Source organism: Oncorhynchus masou, unplaced genomic scaffold, assembly GCF_036934945.1.
Source record: "Oncorhynchus masou masou isolate Uvic2021 unplaced genomic scaffold, UVic_Omas_1.1 unplaced_scaffold_3204, whole genome shotgun sequence".
NCBI lineage: Eukaryota > Metazoa > Chordata > Actinopteri > Salmoniformes > Salmonidae > Oncorhynchus > Oncorhynchus masou.
The window spans coordinates 1176-13408 of record NW_027009619.1 but is presented as its reverse complement, the minus strand read 5'-3'; the positions used below and the strand labels follow the sequence as shown (position 1 = coordinate 13408).

The window sequence follows — 12233 nt, the reverse complement described above, 5'->3', positions numbered from 1 at the left end:
TGCCTTGCTATGTTGTCTTCGGTCTGTCTTTATGTTGTGGTGTCTCTCTTCTGCCTTGCTATGTTGTTGTGTTAGGTATGACATTATGTCGTGGTGTCTCTCTTCTGCCTTGCTATGTTGTCTTCTGTCTGTCTTTATGTCATGTTGCCTCTTCTGCCATGCTATGTTGTTGTCTTAGGTCTGTCTTTATGTCGTGGTGTCTCTTCTGCCTTGCTATGTTGTTGTCTTCGGTCTGTCTTTATGTTGTGGTGTCTCTTCTGCCATGCTATGTTGTTGTCTTCGGTCTGTCTTTATGTTGTGGTGTCTCTTCTGCCTTGCTATGTTATGGTCTTCGGTCTGTCTCTATGTTGTGGTGTCTCTTCTGCATTGCTATGTTGTTGTCTTTGGTCTGTCTTTATGTTGTGGTGTCTCTCTCTGCCTTGCTATGTTGTTGTCTTCGGTCTGTCTTTATGTTGTGGTGTCTCTCTTCTGCCTTGCTATGTTGTTGTCTTCGGTCTGTCTTTATGTCGTGTTGTGGTGTCTCTCTTCTGCCATGCTATGTTGTTGTCTTCGGTCTGTCTTTATGTTGTGGTGTCTCTCTTCTGCCTTGCTATGTTCTTGTCTTCGGTCTGTCTTTATGTCGTGTTGTGGTGTCTCTCTTCTGCCTTGCTATGTTGTTGTCTTAGGTCTGTCTTTATGTCCTGTTGTGGTGTCTCTCTTCTGCCTTGCTATGTTGTTGTCTTCGGTCTGTCTTTATGTCGTGTTGTGGTGTCTCTCTTCTGCCTTGCTATGTTGTCTTCGGTCTGTCTTTATGTTGTGGTGTCTCTCTTCTGCCTTGCTATGTTGTTGTGTTAGGTATGACATTATGTCGTGGTGTCTCTCTTCTGCCTTGCTATGTTGTCTTCTGTCTGTCTTTATGTCATGTTGCCTCTTCTGCCATGCTATGTTGTTGTCTTAGGTCTGTCTTTATGTCGTGGTGTCTCTCTTCTGCCTTGCTATGTTGTTGTCTTCGGTCTGTCTTTATGTTGTGGTGTCTCTTCTGCCATGCTATGTTGTTGTCTTCGGTCTGTCTTTATGTTGTGGTGTCTCTTCTGCCTTGCTATGTTGTTGTCTTCGGTCTGTCTTTATGTTGTGGTGTCTCTCTTCTGCCTTGCTATGTTGTTGTCTTCGGTCTGTCTCTATGTTGTGGTGTCTCTTCTGCATTGCTATGTTGTTGTCTTCGGTCTGTCTTTATGTTGTGGTATCTCTTCTGCCTTGCTATGTTGTTGTCTTCGGTCTGTCTTTATGTTGTGGTGTCTCTTCTGCCTTGCTATGTTGTTGTCTTCGGTCTGTCTTTATGTTGTGGTGTCTCTTCTGCCTTGCTATGTTGTTGTCTTCGGTCTGTCTTTATGTTGTGGTATCTCTTCTGCCTTGCTATGTTGTTGTCTTCGGTCTGTCTTTATGTTGTGGTGTCTCTTCTGCCTTGCTATGTTGTTGTCTTCGGTCTGTCTTTATGTTGTGTTGTCTCTTTCTGCCATCCTATGTTGTTGTCTTTGGTCTGTCTTTATGTCGTGTTGTGGTGTCTCTCTTCTGCCTTGCTATGTTGTTGTCTTCGGTCTGTCTTTATGTCGTGTTGTGGTGTCTCTCTTCTGCCATGCTATGTTGTTGTCTTTGGTCTGTCTTTATGTCGTGTTGTGGTCTCTCTCTGCCATGCTATGTTGTCTTCGGTCTGTCTTTGTGAAGTGGTGTCTCTCTTCTGCCTTGCTATGTTGTTGCCTTAGGTCTGTCTTTATGTCGTGTTGTGGTGTCTCTTCTGGCTTGCTATGTTGTCTTCGGTCTGTCTTTATGTTGTGGTGTCTCTTCTGCATTGCTATGTTTGTTGTCTTCGGTCTGTCTTTATGTTGTGGTGTCTCTTCTGCCTTGCTATGTTGTTGTCTTCGGTCTGTCTTTATGTTGTGGTGTCTCTTCTGCCTTGCTATGTTGTTGTCTTCGGTCTGTCTTTATGTTGTGGTGTCTTCTGCATTGCTATGTTGTCTTCGGGTCTGTCTTTATGTCATGTTGTGGTGTCTCTCTTCTGCCTTGCTATGTTGTTGTCTTTGGTCTGTCTTTATGTCGTGTTGTGGTGTCTCTCTTTTTGGGATGTGTGTGTTGTCCTATAAAAGGCCTTTTGGTAGGCCGTCATTGAACATAAGAATTTGTTCTTAACTGACTTGCCTCGTTAAATAAAAGTTAAATCATTTTTCTAAATAAAAAAACTATGTAAACATCACAGTTCTGAAAACCCCAAAAAGTTGTCTCTTGGAACGGGACAAAAGTCGTTAAGCCCCCGACACATTAAATTGTCATTAATTATTCAACTAAATATTTCCCACCACCTTTTAAAAAACTATCTTTAGTTCTCAAACACAATCACAATCTATGCCCAATCTCAGCGATAATGCTTTGCATGCTCCTTGGGAAAAAAACACTTACATTTGCTCAACTTGACATTGGCTCAACTTACCCCAAGGCAAACATTTACACTATATTAGCCTACACAGCTACAAGGATACACTTTAATATTAGATTTAGGACCTCATATTGAAGCTAATAGAGGCCCCAACTGATGTTTATAACAACGTTAAAATGATCTACTTTGGTTTAGATACAAGCAAAATGAAACCTCTAACACAATAAATTAACTAACTAGCTAACTTGCTGGTCAGGTTTTCCATGTGGTTTTCATCCTTCACAGACTCCATGAACTGATGACCTCTTCCACATATTAGGTCACATGATTCATTTTGTGTACGGTTTCCTAGAAACAAGGGTGGTTCAAACTTCACCCACTCTCCCCTACTGCTACTCTATTGATTATTCATTAAAATGTCCCGTTACACATCAATCATTTAATCAATAATGTTGTGTGAATTGTGATGAGGGCAAGTTCTCTCATTTCAGTGATGTCAATAAATGAAAGTCACTAGACAAGTCATCTTTAAAGAATACTGGAGTACAACATCACAGCTGATCATATTAACACCATATCAACACCACAGGTTATGTTAACGTCTTACCTATATGTCTGTACCATTTACAGTAAACTGTGCCCAGAGCTTGTCTAAGTGAGGATGATTGAGATAAGGACATTGGTACTCTATTCTGTGTGGTTCTGTCTCTAAGGTTAGGAAGTGTCAGGTCAGTTGACCTCTTGTCTGTAAGCATAGAATGTGTCAGGTCAGTTGACCTCTTGTCTGTAAGGGATAGAATGTGTCAGGTCAGTTGACCTCTTGTCTGTAAGATAGAATGTGTCAGGTCAGTTGACCTCTTGTCTGTAAGGATAGAATGTGTCAGTTTTACCTCTTGTTTCAGGTGTCCAAAGCGTCCTCTCTCTCTCTCTGTGTCCCGGTCTCTCTGCGTTAGGGTTAGGTAAGTATTCCAGTAGAGACAGAGGTCAGGGTTGGTGGTCTATTCGTTGGTCACTCATTGGTTGGCTCCTCTGTTTTGGTGGTCAGTTTGAAGGTTTTTCAGCTCTTCTGTCAGATCATGGTTTCTATGCTGAGCTTGGTGGTTTGTTCGCTGGTCTCTACCCTGGTCAGTCCCGCGACTCTCTTCGGGGTCCTGGTGAGGTAGCTGTATGGATGCCCATGGACAGGCTGAGATTCCTGGGGTTAGGGTCTCTCTCTGTGTCTCTGTGTTCTGGCTCCTCTCCATCTCCCGCATGTGGATATTATCACCCAGCAGACTTTCTATTGGCTTTCATCACTAAACAGAGTCTCGCCCTCTCCCTCCCTAACACTCCCTCTCCCTCCCTCCACACTCTCTCTCCACTCACTCACACTCTCTCTCCCTCCCTCACACTCTCTCCCCTCCCTCCCCCTCTCTCCCTCCCTAACACTTTCTCTCCCTCCCTCACACTCTCTCTCCCTCCCTCCCCTCTCTCTCTCCCTCCCTCCCACTCTCTCTCCCTCCCCTCACTCTCTCTCTCCCTCCCTCACACTCTCTCTCCCTCCCTCTCACACTCTCTCCCTCCCTCACACTCTCTCTCCCTCCCTCACACTCTCTCTCTCCCTCTCTCCCTCCCTCACACTCTCTCTCCCTCCCCCTCACACTCTCTCTCCCTCCCTCCCTCACACTCTCTCTCCCCTCCCTCACACTCTCTCTCCCTCCCTCCCTCACACTCTCTCTCCCTCCCTCCCTCCCTCACACTCTCTCTCCCTCCCTCCCTCACACTCTCTCTCCCTCCCTCCCTCCCTCACACTCTCTCTCCCTCCCTCACACTCTCTCTCTCCCTCCCTCACACTCTCTCTCCCTCCCTCACACTCTCTCTCCCTCCCTCACATTCTCTCTCCCTCCCTCACATTCTCTCTCCCTCCCTCACACTCTCTCTCCCTCCCTCACCCTCTCTCTCCCTCCCTAACCCTCTCTCTCCCTCCCTCACACTCTCTCTCCCTCCCTCACACTCTCTCTCCCTCCCTCCACACTCTCTCTCCCTCCCCTCACACTCTCTCTCCCTCCCTCACACTCTCTCTCCCTCCCTCACACTCTCTCTCCCCTCCCTCACACTCTCTCTCCCTCCCTCACACTCTCTCTCCCTCCCTCACACTCTCTCTCCCTCCCTCACACTCTCTCTCCCTCCCTCACACTCTCTCTCCCTCCCTCACACTCTCTCTCCCTCCCTCACACTCTCTCTCCCTCCCTCACACTCTCTCTCTCCCTCCCTCCCTCCCTCCACACTCTCTCTCTCTCCCTCACACTCTCTCTCCCTCCCTCACACTCTCTCTCCCTCCCTCACACTCTCTCTCCCTCCCTCACACTCTCTCTCCCTCCCTCACACTCTCTCTCCCTCCCCTCACACTCTCTCTCTCCCTCCCTCACACTCTCTCTCCCTCCCTCACACTCTCTCTCCCTCCCTCACACTCTCTCTCCCTCCCTCACGCTCTCTCTCCCTCCCTCACGCTCTCTCTCCCTCTCTCACGCTCTCTCTCCCTCCCTAACGCTCTCTCTCCCTCCCTAACGCTCTCTCTCCCTCCCTAACGCTCTCCTCCCTCCCCTAACGCTCTCTCTCCTCCCCTCCCCCTCCCGCTCTCTCTCCCTCCCTAACGCTCTCTCTCCCCTCCCTAACGCTCTCTCTCCTCCCCTAACGCTCTCTCCCCTCCCTAACGCTCTCTCTCCCTCCCTAACGCTCTCTCCCCTCCCTAACGCTCTCTCCCTCCCTAACGCTCTCTCTCTCTCCCTCCCTAACGCTCTCTCTCTCCTCCCCTAACGCTCTCTCTCTCCCCTCCCTAACGCTCTCTCTCTCTCCCTCCCTGCGCTCTCTCTCTCTCCCTCTCCCCTCCTAACGCTCTCTCTCCCCCTCCTCGCTCTCTCTCTCCCTCCCTAACGCTCTCTCTCTCCCCCTCCCTAACGCTCTCTCTCTCCCCCTCCCTAACGCTCTCTCTCTCCCCCTCCCCTAACGCTCTCTCTCTCCCCCTCCCTAACGCTCTCTCTCTCCCCCTCCCTAACGCTCTCTCTCTCCCCCTCCCTAACGCTCTCTCTCCCCTCCCTAACGCTCTCCCCTCCCTAACGCTCTCCCCCTCCCTAACGCTCTCTCTCTCCCCTCCCCTAACGCTCTCCCCTCCCTAACGCTCTCTCTCCCCTCCCTAACGCTCTCTCTCTCTCCCCTCCCTAACGCTCTCTCTCTCTCCCCCTCCCTAACGCTCTCTCTCTCTCCCCTCCCTAACGCTCTCTCTCTCCCCCTCCCTAACGCTCTCTCTCTCCCCTCCCTAACGCTCTCTCTCTCTCCCCTCCCTAACGCTCTCTCTCTCCCCCTCCCTAACGCTCTCTCTCCCTCCCTAACGCTCTCTCTCCCTCCCTAAAGCTCTCTCTCCCTCCCTAAAACTCTCTCTCCCTCCCTAACACTCTCTCTCCCTCCCTAACACTCTCTCTCCCTCCAGACTGCCCCTCCCTGTTTCTCCCCTTCTCACCCTCATTGCATTGTTAATTCAATCCAACCAGCCCTGTTGACAAAACACACACACACACACTGCAACACTTTCCCAGTGTCTCCTGATGTGGTTGGCCCCCTGCTTGCTTCCCGGCAGGGAGGAAGAGAGGTAGAGAAAGAATGAAAGAGAGGGAGAACAAGACCAAGAGGGAGAGGTAGAGAAAGAATGAAAGAGAGAGAGAACAAGACCAAGAGGGAGAGGTAGAGAAAGAATGAGAGAGAGAGAGAGGGAACAAGACCAAGAGGGAGAGGTAGAGAAAGAATGAGAGAGCGAGAGGGAACAAGACCAAGAGGGAGAGGTAGAGAAAGAATGAGAGAGCGAGAGGGAACAAGACCAAGAGGGAGAGGTAGAGAAAGAATGAGAGAGAGAGAGGGAACAAGACCAAGAGGGAGAGTTACAGCAGGGACTTATTTTAACACCACAGATGGAGTGTATTTAAACACTTAAAACAGCCCTTTATTGAACACTTTAAGGTCTCTAAGTGTCTGAAGGTTTAAGTACGTCTCAGTGGGATGAAAGCCATTTTGACACGCGAAATACCACTACTGAAGTGATCTGGACGTCATGTCTCCAACCCGACAACTACAACCATGCTGTATGTTCTTCAACAACCGTCAAGGTGAAATACCACTACTGAAGTGATCTGGAAGTCATGTCTCCAACCCGACAACTACAACCATGCTGTATGTTCTTCAACAACCGTCAAGGTGAAATACCACTACTGAAGTGATCTGGAAGTCATGTCTCCAACCCGACAACTACAACCATGCTGTATATTCTTCAACAACCGTCAAGGTGAAATACCACTACTGAAGTGATCTGGAAGTCATGTCTCCAACCCGACAACTACAACCATGCTGTATGTTCTTCAACAACCGTCAAGGTGATGGAGTTGTGTTGCTCCTTGGGTATTAGTAAGAGAACACAGCAGTGTTCTTTCACAGTACTTTCCATAGTAGTCTACACGTCACCAGCAATTAATAACACCCATGGATAATACACCTACTGTATAATGTTTATAATCAATTAAACAAGATCAGTATCGTTATCATGCATTCAAATAATGAGATTAAGCTCTGTGTAAACTCCTTGACTACAGTGACGCTACAGTGGCAGAAACAAAATAGTGTCTGGTGCCATCTAGTGGCCATAGATGGAATTCCACTCCTTTATATTCCTCAATACCATCCTGCAGCTCAGGTGTGTCAAACTCATTTCCCCTCTGGGCCGCATTCGCTCTTCACCAAGGTCAAATACAATTAGATTATTTGACCTCAAAATTAGTATGAAATGGTCCTTTTATCCTTTTATTTATTACAAGTAAAACTAAATTAGAATACTTAAATGAATTATTCTGTATACTTCTGGCCCTCCTTTGGATACTGTGTTAACTAACCTCCGGACGAGCTTCAATGCCATACAACTCTCCTCTGGCCTCCAATTGCTCTTAAATAAAAGTAAAACTAAATGCATGCTCTTCAACCGATCGCTACCCGCACCTGCCCGCCTGTCCAACATCACTACTATGGACGGCTCTGACTTAGAATTTGTGGACAACTACAGTGTCATCCGTTTTGTCACCAAAGCCCCATATACTACACACCATTGCGACCTGTACCCTCTCGTTGGCTGGCCCTCGCTTTATACTTGTCGCCAAACCCACTGGCTCCATGTCATCTACAAGACCCTGCTAGGTAAAGTCCCCCCTTATCTCAGCTCGCTGGTCACCATAGCATCATCCACCTGTAGCAGGTATATCTCTCTGGTCACCCCCAAAACCAATTCTTTCTTTGGCCACCACTCCTTCCAGTTCTCTGCTGCCAATGACTGGAACGAACTGCAAAAAGCACTGAAACTTGAAACACTTATCTCCCTCACTAGCTTTAAGCACCAACTGTCAGAGCAGCTCACAGATTACTGCACCTGTACATAGCCCATCTATATTTTAAAATATCCCTACTTTTTGAATGTTCAATGCTCCCTGAGTCTCTAGCTTTTGTTTTTGATGTTGGAAGTTTGCAAAAGCTGGACAGCGTGATGAGACAATAATGGACCTACATTTATAATTTTACACAGTTTCAATTTGGTTTTAGTAATTTAAGTGTTGATTGAGATCTCGCTCTCCTTTCCCTCTTTTCCATGTACTCTTGAGCCAATAAACACCACAAAAGGCAAGCGACACTCAATTTGTTTACATTATTTAATTTCACCAGGTATGTTTATTTAACCAGGTAGGTCAGTTGAGAACAAGTTCTCATTTACAACTGCGACCTGGCCATAAAAAAATAATAGCCATAATGCACCTTCAAGTTGGTTGCCAACCACAGAAGAAGAAGAAGCCTGAAGGAGGAGAGATTACTAGAAAAGGACCCTTTTATCTGTGGATTAATTGTCAGAGTAGGATCTTGTTTTACATTTCAGGTAAAATAACAACCCATTGTTTATATCCCAGGACAAATTAGCTAGCAACAGTAAGCTAGCTTGCTACATTGCCATAAATGTTTAATGATTGTCGACCTGTCCACAAATGAATATAGTTGTTTCAGAGTTTGTTTTGATATTTCAACCTGCTTGACCTGATCATGTCTGGTATGGATGGACAAAATCAACATGGACACCTGGTCCAGTCTGATAAGAGCTTCTGCTAAAATGATCCCCCAAAATATAATAGATTGGCAAGTCATGTGCATTAAGGGGAGGAGGACGTGCTAAAGAAGTCTCTCTTACGGAACGACCTGGGATTATAAGTCATGTGCATTAAGGGGAGGGAGGACGTGTAAAGAAGTCTCTCTTATGGAACGACCCTGGGATTATAAATCATGTGCATTAAGGGGAGGGGAGGACGTGCTAAAGAAGTCTCTCTTTCGGAACGACCTGGGATTATAAGTCATGTGCATTAAGGGAGGGACGTGCTAAAGAAGTCTCTCTTATGGAGCGACCCTGGGATTATAAATCATGTGCATTAAGGGGAGGGGAGGACGTGCTAAAGAAGTCTCTTGCGGAACGACCCTGGGATTATAAGTCATGTGCATTAAGGGAGGACGTGCTAAAGAAGTCTCTCTTATGGAACGACCCTGGGATTATAAATCATGTGCATTAGAGGAGGGGAGGACGTGCTAAGAAGTCTCTCTTATGGAAATCGACCCTGGGATTATAAATCATGTGCATTAAGGGGACCCTCTTGGTGTACCCTCTAACCTCTTGGTCTGAAGACTATCTGTGTTGCTACTTCAACATCACTTTGCTCCTGTATATATTGTGTTCCATCGTATCAGTGGAGACTTTATAAGGGCCCGTGTGTTCAGGGTGATAACTCGTCTTATGGAACAAGGTGTCAGCAGGCTTAAAATATACCGTCGTCCCGAAGAGATTCTTTCCACCTGCATCCAAATACCAGTGTTAAGAAATTCTATATTTTGGTAGGGTTAAACTTAACCGTGTTGGAAGGATGATGCCACTGGGTGGCACCAAACCCGGAGATATCATCTACGTACTGGATGTAAAGGGAGGAGCTTCCTGCGCTTGGTAAAGACGCTCCCAATCGGCTATGTAGTGGCATATGCAGGAGGAAACTTCTCATAGAACCCCAAACCTGCAAATAGTGTTTGGAATCCAGCTCTAAAATCAAATAGTGTTTGGAATCCAGCTCTAAATCAAATAGTGTTTGGAATCCAGCTCTAAATCAAATAGTGTTTGGAATCCAGCTCTAAATCAAATAGTGTTTGGAATCAGCTCTAAATCATTGCGCGTTAACCCCAGTTCAAGGAGAGAGAGGACAGCCTTGTCTGGTTTATTTGGGTCTGGCTGTTGAGATTTCTGTAACAGTTTTCAGGTATAACTGAGTGTCAGGGTTTTGTATATAACACATCTAAATCAATAGAGAAAAGCGACCGGTGGAAACCTCATAATGGACTGTCTTTGTACTAGGAACCTTGTGTATTTTACTTAACAGATAGAATTCTCTGGCTCTCAGGGGTCAGGACCAAAGAAGTAGTAGCTTTGTTTAGAGATGTACTTTTCCTTCTACAATTCCCCTATAATTTCATCAGTCCTTCTCTGGGTTCCCAGCTGTAGGGAACGTTGTAAAGGCATGTGTGCCTGGTGGGGTTCAGTTATCTGTTGGGTTTTGTCCAAAACAACCATTTTTATCTGCTGGTTTGATATCTATATCCTGGTTGTTTTGTTGTTGTTCTACAGTCAGATTGTCATTATTCACTGTACTAGATGGAGCTTGTATCCCATCCAATAAGGTTTTGTATCGGTTTGGAAACCGAGTCCAATTCATGTTCTCATTTAGATAGTTTGATGAACGGTAATGGTGTTGAATCTATCGTAATGCCCGTACAGATTGCTGCAATCTAAATGTACGAGACCAGGTAGAGGATATTGGACTGTGTGGAGGAGGGCTGACCCGTAGTTGAATTGCTTTAGTCAGGACTCCCATGGTCTTAACAGGCCAGTGGACCGGATCGTGAGGCTCCACCTGGAACAGGAGCTCATCCACACCAGTCAACACCCTGCGATGGTGTCTGATGATGTCATTGGTCTGTTCATCAGCGTCTGCTGTTTAAATCGACAAACGATCACAAAAGTGGATCAGACACCAACAGATCTACGGGGGAAAGACCTTCACAACTAAAAGCTGTTGAATCTGTTTTTTAAATATTGTTTTAGGTTGATTGAACCTGAGCAGTTCTAGTTCAACACAACCGTCTGGGTGACCTGCATATGGCTACAACCTGTCCAACAGCACTGCCATATGGTGTATCTGAGGAAAGCTTCTTCACTTTGTACAAGTGGAAGATGGAATGAGGGGGATTCCCCCACACATTAGAACCTCCTACTATGGCTGCCAGTTTGTTCATGTCTATTGACCAATCCCGCTTCTTGTAAGTATTATCATGTCGGCTCGGGTTTCTAGAGATGAGCCAGTGTTTGTGGTGTCAGCTGTGAGAGTGGCGGGGGAGGCCATACTGTTATTTGTTACTCAGAACGGGCATTATGCCCTTAACGTTTTTGCAGTATTTTGATGTCCGGATGAAAAGCGATGAAGAATGACTCTTCATCACATTTCCCCCCCAGTGAGGGGCACTGTATGTGTGTGAGAGTGTTGTGTATGAGGTGTGGTTTCTCCCCTCCAGTAGCCAAGCAGCTGGTCCCACTATCTGGAGGTGGAGAGGAGACAATAGGATCAGATATATCCACAGCAACATTAATCACAGGTGCTTCAGGTATCAAAATAACCTCTGGTTCTGGTCTAAGCCCTGTACGGTGAGTGGATGAAGCTTTCCATGGTGTCTATTGAGGTTGGGGGGGGGTCTACCAAGGCTCCCAGTTCAAAGTTAACATTTTCCAAAGAGTCCATGTTAAAGGAAAGACTACCATGGCTATACGGAGGGCTAGGATACTGGACCTGGAGTGGTAAACTACCTCTACAGAGTCAATATGGAGGCTATATACAGGGGTACCGGTACAGAGTCAATGTGGAGGCTATATACAGGGGGTACCGGTACAGAGTCAATGTGGAGGCTATATACAGGGGGTACCGGTACAGAGTCAATGTGGAGACTATATACAGGGGGTACCGGTACAGAGTCAATGTGGAGGCTATATACAGGGGGTACCGGTACAGAGTCAATGTGGAGGCTATATACAGGGGTACCGGTACAGAGTCAATGTGGAGGCTATATACAGGGGGTACCGGTACAGAGTCAATGTGGAGGCTATATACAGGGGGTACCGGTACAGTGTCAATGTGGAGACTATATACAGGGGGTACCGGTACAGAGTCAATGTGGAGGCTATATACAGGGGGTACCGGTACAGAGTCAATATGGAGGCTAGATACAGGGGGTACCGGTACAGAGACAATGTGGAGGCTATATACAGGGGGTACCGGTACAGAGTCAATGTGGAGGCTAGATACAGGGGTACCGGTACAGAGTCAATATGGAGGCTATATACAGGGGGTACCGGTACAGAGTCAATATGGAGGCTATATACAGGGGGTACCGGTACAGAGTCAATGTGGAGGCTATATACAGGGGGTACCGGTACAGAGTCAATGTGGAGACTATATACAGGGGGTACCGGTACAGAGTCAATGTGGAGGCTATATACAGGGGGTACCGGTACAGAGTCAATGTGGAGGCTATATACAGGGGGTACCGGTACAGAGTCAATGTGGAGACTATATACAGGGGGTACCGGTACAGAGTCAATGTGGAGGCTATATACAGGGGGTACCGGTACAGAGTCAATGTGGAGGTTATATACAGGGGGTACCGGTACAGAGTCAATGTGGAGGCT

General features: G+C 46.9%; 1 pseudogene; it reads right to left on the bottom strand.

Moving 5' to 3' along the window:
* Positions 1 to 3379, bottom strand: part of LOC135534249 (gremlin-2-like) — a 31661-nt pseudogene extending 28282 nt beyond the window's left edge.
* Positions 3380 to 12233: the final 8854 nt, after the last annotated feature.